Raw genomic sequence first — 13,371 nt, 5'->3', positions numbered from 1 at the left:
CAGTAATAACGTTTCTGAACAAAACAAATGCCAAGATCTACCCACAAAGTTTTCGAGAGAAGTTCTAGAAGACTTGCAAGAAATAAAAAAGTAAATATCATGAAACAAATGTTATGTTTTTGTACAGCATGCATACTATTGGAAAGTGAAAGAAACTATGAATTTAAATGAGTGCATGTACGACGTTAAGTGCAATGCAACTTTAAATTTTCCGTAACTTTTCTAACTAAATGTACCTTTCCTCTCAAACCATTTATCCCAGAACCATGGAATTCTAACGGTCAGTTTTCTTACTCGAGGGCATGAAGAGTCGAGGGATATGAAAGGGAAGCAGTGGTTGGGAAGGGAGTGCGACAGGGTTGTAGCCTATCTCCGATGTTATTCAATCTGTTTGCTGAGCAAGCAGTAAAGAAAACAAAAGAAAACTTCGGAGTAGGAATTAAAAACCATGGAGAAGTTGTATTATAATGAACACTATGGTCTTTTTATTTTTGAAATTTGCCTGCAAAACCTCTCTTTCAAAATTTTTCTAAAAATTTCAGTATTAATATATTATTCATGAAAAATTGTTAGCTTGTTGGAAAACAGTGGAAATGCATGTAAGTAATGTTTAGTGTTTTACCGTTAATATATCACAACTTAGAATAAGGATCATATAAATAGATCAGTTAACATGGTGGAGATGGAAGATACGTTCTCCCCGTGAATATTGTGTTTAAAAACAAATGAATATTTTCAAATCAACAGCTCATTTCATGAAGTCATAACTAGAAGTGAATAATCTCCACAAAAATTGGTAAGTTAATTACTTTGGTGCAAGAAAGTCTCCATCATTAAGGAGAACGATGTTTTCAATAACTTGCCGGCAGCCACAAAAAGCTTTACTACTGACAGATTTCAGTTTACGAGGAGCCTAAAGGATTTCTTGCTAACCATCTCTTCCGACACCATTAATGAATTGAATTATTTATTAGAACTAGCGCGCGCGCGCGATTGAGAGTGTGTGTGTGTGTGTGTGTGTGTGTGTGTGTGTGTGTGTGTGTGTGTGTGTGTGTGTGTGTTAGAGAGAGAGAGAGAGAGAGAGAGAGAGAGAGAGAGAGAGAGAGAGAGAGAGGGTCAAATAATACGTGTACAATCAGAAGTGTGACTAAATTTTCATTCCTCGTTCATGATCAGTCCATTTGCGGTCTGTGGATAGTAAATTAGCATATTATTTTCCCATTGAGTATCTCCCCATTATGGATCAATTTCAATGGAAAGTACATATAATCTAATCCTCTTGTCTGCCCCACTTCTGTTGAAGGTTACACATCACACAAATACCTTGTTGTTGTTGTTGTTGTCTTCAGTCCACAGACTGGTTTGATGCAGCTCTCCATGCTACTGTATCGTCTGGAAGCTTCATCTCCCAGTACCCACTGCAACCTACATCCTTGTGAATCTGCTTAGTGTATTCATCTCCTGGACTCCCTCCTCGATTTTTACCCTCCACGCTGCCCTCCAATATTAAATTCGTGATCCCTTAATGCCTCAGAACGTGTCCTACTATCCGACCCCATCTTCTAGTCAAGTTGTGCCACAAAGTTCTCTTCTCCCGTATCCTATTCATTACCTCCACATTAGTTATGTGATCTACCCATCTAATCTTCAGCATTCTTCTGTAGCACCACATTTCGAAAGCTTCTATTCTCTTCATGTTCAAACTATTTATTGTCCATTATTCACCTCCATACGTGGCTACACTGCATACAAATACTCGGAGAAAAGACTTCCTGATACCTAAAGCTATACTCGATGTTAGCAAATTTTTCTTCTTTAGAAACACTTTTCTTACCATTGACAGTCGACATTTTATATCCTCTCTACTTCGACCGTCATCAGTTATTTTGCTCCCTAAATAGCAAAACTCCTTTACTACTTTAAATGTCTCATTTCCTAATCTAATTCCCTCAGCATCACCCACCTTAATTCGACTACATTCCATTATCCTCGTTTTGCTTTTATTGATGCTGATCTTATATCATCCCTTCAGGACACTTCATTCTGTTCAGCTACTCTTCTAGGTTCTTTGCTGTCTCTGAATTACAAAGTCATCGGCAAACCTCAAGGTTTTAGTTTCTTATCCATGGATTTTAATTTCTACTCAGAATTTTTCTTTTGTTTCCTTTACTGCTTGCTCAATAAACAGATTGAATAACATTGGGGATAGTCTACAACCCTGTCTCATTCCCTTCCCAACCACTGCTTCAATTTCATATCCCTTGACTCTTATAACTGCCACCTGCTTTCTGTACAAATTGTAGATTGAATTCGCTCCCTGTATTTTACCCCTGCCACCTTAAGAATTTGAAAGAGAGTATTCCAGTCAACATTGTCAAAAGATTTCTCTAAGTCTACAAATGTTAGAAACGTAGGTTTGCCTTTCCTTAATCTACTTAATAAGGTAAGTCATAGGGTCAGTATTGCCTCACATGATCCAGTATTTCTACGGAATCCTAACTGGTCTTCCCTGAGGTCGGCTTCTACCATTTTTTCCATTCGTCTGTAAAGAATTTGCGTTAGTATTTTGCAGCTGTGACTTATTAAACTGATAGTTCGCTAATTTTCACATCTGTCAACACCTGCTTTCTTTGAAATTGGAATTATTTCATTCTTCTTGAAGTCTGACGGCATTTCGGCTGTCTCATGCATCTTGCTCATCAGACGGTAACGTTCTGTCAGAGTTGGGTCTCCCAAGGCTGTCAGTAGTTCTAATGGAATGGTGCCTACTCCCGGGATCTTGTTTCGATTAAGGTCTTTCAGTGCTCTGTCAAACTCTTCACGCAGTATGTCATCTCCCATTTCATCTTCATCTACATTTTCTTCCATTTCCATTATATTGTCCTGAAGTACACTGCCCTTGTATAGATCGTCTATATATACCTTCCACCTTTCTGCATTCCCTTCTTTGCTGATAACAGGGTTTCCATCTGAGCTCTTGATATGCATACAAGTGAATCTCGTTTCTCTAAAGGTCTCTTTAATTTTCCTGTAGGCAGTATCTATCTTACCCCTAGTGATATGCGCCTCTACATCCTTACGTTTGTCCTCTAGATATCCCTGCTTAGCCATTTTGCACTTCCTGTCGATCTCATTTTGGTACATTAGTATTTCTTTTTGCCGGCTTAATTTACTGCATTTTTGTATTTTCTCCTTTCATAAATTAAATTCAATATATCTTCTGTTACCCTCTTTCTCTGCGCATGTCAAGTTCCGTAGGCCCAAATTGAGGAGCAAATCTTCAAGGTCATGGAACGTGTCAGTATCTACATCTACATCCGTACTCCGCAAGCCGCCTAACGGTGTGTGGCGGAGGGTATCCTGAGTACCTCTATCCGTTCTCCCTTCTATTCCAGTCTCGTATTGTACGTGGAAAGAAGGATTCTCGGTATGCTTCTGTGTGGGCTCTAATCTCTCTGATTTTATCCTCGTGGTCTCTTCGCGAAATATAAGTAGGAGGGAGCAATACACTGTTTGACTCTTCGGTGAAGGTATGTTCTCGAAACTTCAACAAAGGCCCATGCAAAGCTACGGAGCGTCTCTCCTGCAGAGTCTTCCACTGTAGGTTATCAATCATCTCCGTAACGCTTTCGCGATTACTAAATGATCCTGCAACGAAGCGCGCTGCTCTCCGTTGGATCTTCTCTATCTCTTCTATCAAACCTATCTGGTGTGGATCCCACACTGCTGAGCAGTATTCAAGCAGTGGGCGAACAAGCGTACTGTAACCTACTTCCTTTGTTGTCGGATTGCAGTTCCTTAGGATTCTTCCAATGAATCTCAGTCTGGCATCTGCTTTACCGACGATCAACTTTATATGAACATTCCATTTTAAATCACTCCTAATGCGTACTCCCAGATAATTTATGGAATTAACTGCTTCCAGTTGCTGACCTGCTATTTTGTAGCTAAATGATAAGGGACCTATCTTTCTATACATTCGCATCACATTACGCTTGTCTACATTGAGATTCAATTGCCATTCCGTGCACCATGCGTCAGTTCGCTGCAGATCCTCCTGCATATCAGTACAATTTTCCATTGTTGCAACCTCTCGATACACCACAGCATCATCTGCAAAAAGCCTCAGAGACTTTCCGATGTCATCAACCAGGTCATTTATGAATATTGTGAATAGCAACGGTCCTATGACACTCCCCTGCGGCACACCTGAAATCACTCTTACTTCGGAAGACTTCTCTCCATTGAGAATGACATGCTGCGTTCTGTTATCTAGGAACTCCTCGATCCAAGCACACAACTGATCTGATAGTCCGTATGCTCTTACTTTGTTCATTAAACGACTGTGGGGAACTGTGTCAAACGCCTTGCGGAAGTCAAGAAACACGGCATCTATTTGTGAACCCGTGTCTAAGGCCCTCTGAGTCTCGTGGACGAATAGCGCGAGCTGGGTTTCACACGGCCGTCTTTTTCGAAACCCATGCTGATTCCTACAGAGTAGATTTCTAGTCTCCAGAAAAGGCATTATACTCGAACATAATACGTGTTCCAAAATTCTACAACTGATCGACGTTAGAGATATAGGTCTATAGTTCTGCACATCCGTTCGACGTCCCTTCTTGAAAACGGGGATGACCTGTGCCCTTTTCCAATCCTTTGGAACGCTTCGCTCTTCTAGAGACCTACGGTACACCGCTGCAAGAAGGGGGCAAGTTCCTTCGCGTATTCTGTGTAAAATCAAACTGGTATCCCATCAGGACCAGAGGCCTTTCCTCTTTTGAGCGATTTTAATTGTTTCTCTATCCCTCTATCGTCTATTTCGATATCTACCATTTTGTCAACTGTGCGACTTCAAGTGAAGGAAGCACAGTGCAGTCTTCCTCTGTGAAACAGCTTTGGAAGAAGACATTTAGTATTTCGGCCTTTAGTCTGTCATCCTCTGTTTCAGTACCATTTTGGTCACAGAGTGTCTGGACATTTTGTTTTGATCCACCTACCGCTTTGACATAGGACCAAAATTTCTTAGGATTTTCTGCCAAGTCAGTACATAGAACTTTACTTTCGAATTCATTGAAAGCCTCTAGCATAGCCCTCCTTACACTACATTTCGCTTCGCGTAATTTTTGTTTGTCTGCAAGGCTTTGGCTATGTTTATGTTTGCTGTGAAGTTCCCTTTGCTTCCGCAGCAGTTTTCTAACTCGGTTGTTGTACCACGGTGGCTCTTTTCCATTTCTTACGATCTTCCTTGGCACATACTCATCTAACGCATATTGTTCGATGGTTTTGAACTTTGTCCACTGACCCTCAACACTATCTGTACTTGAGACAAAACTTTTGTGTTGAGCCGTCAGGTACTCTGTAATCTGCTTTTTGTCACTTTTGCTAAAGAGAAAAATCTTATTACCTTTTTAATATTTCTATTTACGGCTGAAATCGTCGATGCAGTAACCGCTTTATGATCGCTGATTCCCTGTTCTGCATTAACTGATTCTAATAGTTCGGGTCTGTTTGTCACCAGAAGGTCTAATATATTATCGCCACGAGTCGGTTCTCTGTTTAACTGCTCAAGGTAGTTTTCAGATAAAGCACTTAAAAATATTTCAATGGATTCTTTGTCCCTGCCACCCGTTATGAACGTTTGAGTCTCCCAGTCTATATCCAGCAAAATTAAAATCTCCTCCCAGAACTATAACATTTCCCTAAGGGGCTCCATCACTAGCCTAACGTTGGAGCTCCCAATAACTAATAAACCCCTCCCCCCGTGTGCCTGCTCGGACCTTGCTGAAGGAGCAGCCACATGTCCATTCACAGGCAGAGCGGGCGATGCCACACGGCCAGCCTCCACATTGACCCTCCGCCTCGTGCGCCGCGAACGCCACTGAACCCGCCACTCCCCTTGGGGAGAGGGTGGCCCAACCGCGCCCGGTACCCGCGAAGATCTCTCGACAGCAGGGACAGTGGGTGAAGCATCTAATACCTGGGGTGCACCATGCGACGCACCAGACTCCCCACTGCCGCTACACTCCGAGGCAGCAGCCTGAAGACGGCTGACCGCGGCCATCAACACGCTCAGCTGTTCGCGAAGAGTGGCCAGCGTCCGTACACAGCAGTCACACATCCTATCCATCCTAAGGAATCAATTTACCGAAGAGACTTAATCAACTTTTAAGTAGACTGCTAATTCACTAAAGGCGATTGATTACTGACTAAACTGTGATTGCTAATCACTTCTTGTGGAAAACAATGAAAATAGCACTACCTGTCTCTGGACTGTATTCAAAACAAACACTAGCACTACTGGCACTATGGCTGACTACAAGGATTCTCTCTGACTGTATTCAAAACAAACACGAAATCTATGTAACACTATTACTAGCACTCGACAATTAAAGCTTCCTAAAAGCAAAAACACACGGAAGAAGAAGTGACAACTAAGAAAAATAGAGTTAATACTTAAATTAAGGTAGCTCGCTGCACAGCAGACGTGAAGCAGCCGGCGGTTAGGGCGACACATGAACTTACAACAAAAAAGTAATAACAGATAGAAATACATGTTCATGAACCTGAGAGAAAATCAGTCCATAAGTTTAAGCAAACGCTATCAGCAGTACAATGAGAATCAGCTTAATTTTTCAATTAACTCCTCGACAGAATAAAAGGAGTGACCCATGAGGAAACACTCCAGTTTCGATTTGAAAGCGCGTGGATTACTGCTAAGAGTTTTGAATTCGAGTGGCAGCTTATTGAAAATTGATGCAGCAGTATACTGCACACATTTTTGCACATGAGTTAAGGAAGTCCGATCCAAATGGAGGTTTGATTTCTGCCGAGTATTAACCGAGTGAAAGCTGCTTATTGTTGGAAATAAACTAATATTGGTAACAAGAAACGACAATAAGGAATATACATATTGAGAGGCCAATGTCAAAATACCCAGACTCCCTGAACAGAAGTCGACAAGAGGTTCGTGAACTCACACCACTTTTTGCCCGAACCTCCAGTTTCTGAGCCAAAAATATCCTTCTAGAATGGGAAGAGTTACCCAAAAACATAATACCATACGACATAAGTGAATGGAAATAAGCAAAGTAGACTAATTTACTTGTCGAAGTATCACTCACTTTCGGCACCGTTCCAATAGTGAAAATGGCAGTATTAAGTCTTTGAACAAGATCCTGAACGTGGGCTTTCCACGACATCTTACTATTTATTTGAACACCTAGGAATGTGAACCGTTCAGTTTCACCAATCGTATGCCCATGCTGTGAAATTAAAACGTCAGGTTTTGTTGAATTGTGTGTTAGAAAATGTAAAAACTGAAGCTTACTGTGATTTAACGTTAGTTTATTTTCTATAAGCCATGGACTGAGGTCATGTACTGCACTACTTGAAACGGAGTCAATGTTGCACCCAACATCCTTTACTACCAAGCTAGTGTCATCAGCAAACAGAAATATTTTAGAATTACCCGTAATACTTGAGGGCATATCATTTATATAAATAAGGAACTGGAGCGGCCCCAACACTGATCCCTGAGGAACCCCCTCCCCCTTGACAGTACACCACTCAGATCCCTCATCACACTGTATTACTTTCCCCCATTCCCGTAGATCGTTCCCTAATGATCTTCCTGAAACACTCTACAACTTCTGATTCTGTCAGTTCTTTCAGGTCCCATCTCCTTAAATTCCCACCTTTTTCCAGTTTCTTCAGTTTAATCTACAGTTCATAATCAATATATTGTGATCAGAGTCCACATTTGCCCCTGGAAATGTCTTACAATTTAAAATCTGGTTCCTAAATCTCTGTCTTACCATTATATAATATAAATGAAATATTGCAGTATCTCCAGGACTCTTCCACGTACACAATCTTCTTTCATGATTTTTGAACCAAGTGTTAGCTATGATTAAGTTATGCTCTGGGCAAAAACCTACCAGGCGGCTTCCTCTTTCATTTTTTACCCCCATTCCATATTCACCTACTACGTTTCCTTTTCTTCCATTTCCTACTGTCGAATTCCAGTCACCCATTAATATTAAATTTTCATCTCCCATCACTATCCGAATGATTTCTTTTATCTCATCACACATTTCATCAATTTCTTCATCATCTGAGGACTACTTTTACGACTTTGGTAGGCGTGGGATTCGTGGCTATCTTGGCCACAACAATGCGTTCACTATGCTGTTTGTAGTAGCTTACCCGCATTCCTATTTTTATTAATTATTAGACCTACTTATGCATTAGCTTCATATTAGCCTTCCTAATACTAAAATCTATATCCGATGTTAACAATGACGCCGGTGGATGGACTATCAGGAAATTACTGACCGTCGAGAAAGTCACAAATATAACCGACAAGCTAATGGGCCCTTCACAGGAAAAGGTTTTTTGCCAGAAAACGGGGAAAATTGAAACCCAGCAAATGAGTAAAAAAATGTATATTCACTGACAAAAAAAATAGTGTACGCACACAACTTACACAACAATAGTCTGGGATTACTCTATTACGTAATACAGTTTTTGTGATTGTATCTTGCAGCTTTAGTTATTTTTAATTAAAAGAGGCTTTAAAAGGACAGAAAGAACGCGTTGGACTACGCTACAGATCGTTCTGTTAGCACAGTCTTTACTTTGTAATCACTTTCGTTGACTTCGGCAACTCTCAACAGAAATCTCCAACCTAACCGAGACAATGTGCTGCGATACAGCCGAGATCATGACAAGAGAATGGGCTACATCACACTCGAAGTAAATGTATATAGGTAAGGATCCCCATGACCTGTATACGTTTGTTATAAAAAATCTCCAAGCCACTCTCTTCAAATAGACCGCAATCTTCTCTTGACCTTCAACTGTTACTATTTCAGAATTAAAAACCACATTCAAAGAAAATTTGGCTACAAGGCACAAAACTAGAAAAAAAAAATAATAAAAGTGAGAACGTGAAACATGTTAGCAATAACCATAAACAGGAGATTTACAGAAAATATAATTGAGAAAGGAAATCATTAATATTATCGACCGTTTAGGAACTCTAGGCTACGAAATGGATAAAACCACATATCGAATAAGTGGTGGAAGAGTTAGTGTGTTTTAAGATTAAATCCAAACAAGAATTAGAGAAAAATATATCGAAGCAAGGCCTCTATTACGAAAAATTGCTAAATCTCGAGACAAATTGTGTCCTTCTGTATTAGATGAAATGTTTTGGCCCCTAGTACGGATGAAACAGTATCTGCAGTATCAACAGGAACTTCGGACATGTGTTTCATATTTCATCCAAGCCTGCAGTCTATAAATATTTAAACAAAATACTAAAACAAAATACCACTACAGGGGAATTACTTACGAAGTAGTTCTTGGTAAAGAAACACAGGACACAATTACGTATGTAGGCTTAATACGAATTACAACTGTGTTTATAAATCGCTATAGTTGCCTTGGACTAACGACGAGCAAATATCAATATAACCTGTACGCTTTTCAAAGCTGTTATCCATGAAAAAGCCAAACTACGTATCGTGAACAAAATACAATTTAACACCGAAACAATGACATTAGCTGACAATGGGCACAGACTTTAGTCAATGGGCACTGTTGAAAATTTGTGCCAGACCAGGATTAGCACCCGAGTCCCCTGGTTACGAGGGAGAGGCAATGATCACTGTGTCCGAATTACACAGTGGTCAACAGAATAGCACGAACTGCCCGAGCATGCCGTTCTTTAGATCCAAATTCTCAATTTCTCCATAGACTGCTAATGCACTGCTCCTTGAACATAATCCTCCTCCCTTTAATTATACAGTACATGGCCAAAAAAACAGACACCGAATATATGCAAACTTGGCCTTACGAACATTGCAGACGTCGTCTATGTAACACACGTCAAACTTCAAAGAATTTACCAATTCGTTGCATTGTTTACTATAGACCACAAATCAAGTAACGTAAAAATAGCACTGCGTCTATTGAGATCATGATTCAGAGTTAAAAAAAACTAATAAGTCGCCTACATATTACAGTTGCTGCCGAAAGAGGAGAACCATTATTTTCCCACAAAAGGAAATATAGTTAAAATTACGCTTCTATTTCGGTTAGTTTATGCGGTTACTAAAATTTGCAGTGAAAGTTACATAGTGGACTCTACCCTCCCCCCACCAGAAACGTAGTTATCGTGGCTGTTGTGAGACTTTTGTACACAGTTAGAGAAAGTGTGTTAAATGTGGCGCGGACGGAAACGCTAGGCTACGCTACAGGGCAATCTGCTCGCACAACGTTTAGTCGGCATTCATAATCGTTGGCGTAAACAACTCTCAATCAAATTACCACCTTCCAACCTAACTTAGATCTCGGGCTACACTACCAATCGGCCTGTCATCACAACCAAAAATTCATTGAGGGGGGTGGGGGGATTTCCTGTAGCTCTCTCTAATGTATCTCTAGGCAAAACTGCCAGTTTTGTCAGACTCAACAGCAAGATTTAGCAATGGTAAACACTTTTGAGACGGCTCGTAATTTTGGAATAGTCCTCTTCGTCTTACTTGGCATAAATTGTTCGCTGGCGTCCCAGCAGCTAGCTCCCTCAGTGTCTGCTTCTGCCATCGCACCACGCTAGTCTGCTGTTGTCCTAGCAGACCGAACACACCGCACATCCGATACCTTCGGAACCACTCACTGGCCAGTTAGCAACTGAGCGGAACACTGTTTACATCGTGAAAGGAAAACTATGCAAAGATGTACACTTAAATGGCACGACTGAGTAGCACACACACAGTAATATCTGAGGAATGTCCTTCGACACGCGCAGAACGAAAGTCTTCTCGCGAACGTACAGCGTCTCTGAAAAAAAATCTCGTGACTATATTCCGGCGTTACGGCCAGGTTCTCATACAAATGAGCAAAAAAGGGTACATTTGAAATTCTTTTTGAGACAATGAAAATACATTCGAAAGATCTGTTTGGGAATTACGAGTGATAATACTATGAGCTTAATTTTAGATTTTCAATAAAAAATGGCGCCCGTAATTATGATTTGATCAAGGGCCTGCGAGACTGGAGTACGCAGAGCGCGTGCAGTGTGGCACCTCATATGTTACCTGAATTCAAAAATGGGTAACATCAGTTGATACTACATTATTCCTCTGAAATTGAAAATGGATAACATCAGTCGATAAAACATAAAATTTATGGGAGCGTATACCTAACCGCAATGAAACAACCTTAAATTTAACGATACAGTGCTAATTCGAACTTTGAGTTCGATTTTTGAGGGTTTGTTTCACTCCTTATGCCTACACAAAAATTAGTTAATATTAACAAATGTCATATTATAGCTATAAGTTCCTAAGAAAAGTGTTTACTTTTAGGGGTCAGAGGTAGATGTTAAGAGAACGAACCACTTTTAATTTATGCTGCATGCCGTTCTGAGAAAATAGTTACCCGAAAAAAATGTGTTCAAAGTTTAGGGAAAACATTTAGTTATATTATTACTTCGATTTGCATGAACTGAGTGTTACATATATATTTTTAATGTCGCTGAAAACGAATCTGAAGTCAGATTTTCAATATTCAAAACAGCTAATCCAATACGGAGGGCAACCGATTATGTTTTGACCAATTTTTACCAAAAATGTATTTTCGTTATTTACGTTTAGTCTGCAAGTCAAGGAGTATTTATCAACCCTTCCTCTACCTCTGATTGTTCCTAGACAGCAACTTCCTGTTCTTCTTGGCAGGAAAAGCCGATCTGTCAAAGCTGGATATGCAGCACTCGGCAGCCTGCACTTGATATTCGTCCGTATTTTCGGTGAGTATGTTTGCATGCATTCTGCAGTATGAATCATTTTGAGCACGTGCGACACGGGACGAGTTATCATCTACATCTATATGGATACCCTGCAAAACACATTTAAGTGCCTGGCAAAGGGTTCATCGAATCACCTTCACAACTGATAATTAATTGAAACCCTCAGCTGCCGACAGGTGTTGTTGATATACTTCGATGGGGACAGCTGAAAAGTGTGCCCCTACTGGGACTCGAACCCAGAATCTCCTGCTTACAAGGCAGACGCTCAATCCATCTGAGCCATCGAGGGCACACATGAACAGCACGACTGCAGGAATTTATCCCTCGCACGCTTCCCGTGAGACTCACATCCCCAACCGTCCACAATCCGCATACGTAATGTACTTAATAGGTATTTGTCCATCCACTCATTACTGGCTCACACTAAGGTGACGATTCCCGTAAGAGTTCCGGCAACCTGTGCGCATTCGCACAGACGAAGGTCAATGGCTGGGTAAGGTTTAACCATAGATATGAAGATAGTAACTGCTCTCGAAAGAACAGGCGCCACTGACGACCTTGCAACTCTTCTAGAATACATGATAGACCGGCCGATGTGGCCGAGCGGTTGTAGGCGCTTCAGTCGGGAGCCACGCGACCGCTACGGTCGCAGGTTCAAATCCTGCCTCGAGCATGGGTGTGTGTGATGTCCTTAATTTAGTTAGGTTTAAGTCGTTCTAAGTTCTAGGAAACTGATGACCTCAGATGTTAAGTCCCAAAGTGCTCAGAGCCATTTGAACCATCAGTCCGTATGTTTGCACACTACTTACAGTAACTTATGCTAAGGACAACACACACACAACCATGCCCGAGGGAGGACTCGAACCTCCAACAGGGGGAGCCGCGCGAACCGTGACAAGGCGTTGGACACATGGCGGGTACCCCGCGCGGCTCATGGCAGCCGTGACACTGCTTCAAACAATGGACTGTAGAAACTTTTGTAAAGCACGGATTAAAAAAAAAAACTTTCTGTTCCAAGAGTCTACACAAGTACACCTTTAAAAAATGCAACTACAAAGAAATTGAATTTTCGAACGTTTTGAATGAGAACCTGTCCTTATGGAACACCGTTGATCAAATGTCACAGGGATTATATACTCAGGTTTCACATGTGGATTAACACTTTCTAATCAATATCCGGAATGAGCAGGGCTTGAAACTTTGAAGAGTTAAATTTCAAGGGCCGTTCTCTTGTATGCAAATAGTTTCATAGTAGAAATTTCTCTAGTTTTATTTATTAATTTATTTATTTATTTTTTGCTGTAGGTAAAGAAGGATAGCATTGTGAGGAGGGGGAAGGGGGGGGGGGGGGAGGAATCTTGCATCTCCCACCTTGGAATTCTCAGTACAGAATTTTTATTCATTACGAGATTCTTAGCCACTTGCAGAAGTGATTTCGAGTGATTCTGCAAAACTTTTCCTTTAGCCAATCGTAGCAACTATAGGATTCCGTTCCTGCTGCATGACATGTCTCGGAACTTAAACTGACCAACTCATTTGCATAAAGAGCTAGCTTATCA

At 40.9% G+C, this 13,371-nt stretch overlaps 1 non-coding gene across 1 annotated transcript; it reads right to left on the bottom strand.

The window, feature by feature from the left end:
* Nucleotides 1-12,027: 12,027 nt before the first annotated feature.
* On the bottom strand, nucleotides 12,028-12,102 carry Trnat-ugu (transfer RNA threonine (anticodon UGU)). The gene has a single exon. It is a non-coding gene; the product is annotated as a tRNA-Thr (tRNA).
* Between the last annotated feature and the right edge of the window lie 1,269 nt (nucleotides 12,103-13,371).

The sequence above is a fragment of the Schistocerca gregaria genome, unplaced genomic scaffold (assembly GCF_023897955.1).
Source record: "Schistocerca gregaria isolate iqSchGreg1 unplaced genomic scaffold, iqSchGreg1.2 ptg000356l, whole genome shotgun sequence".
Lineage (NCBI taxonomy): Eukaryota > Metazoa > Arthropoda > Insecta > Orthoptera > Acrididae > Schistocerca > Schistocerca gregaria.
Note: the sequence above shows the minus strand (reverse complement) of the source record. Positions and strands in the feature narration are given on the sequence as shown.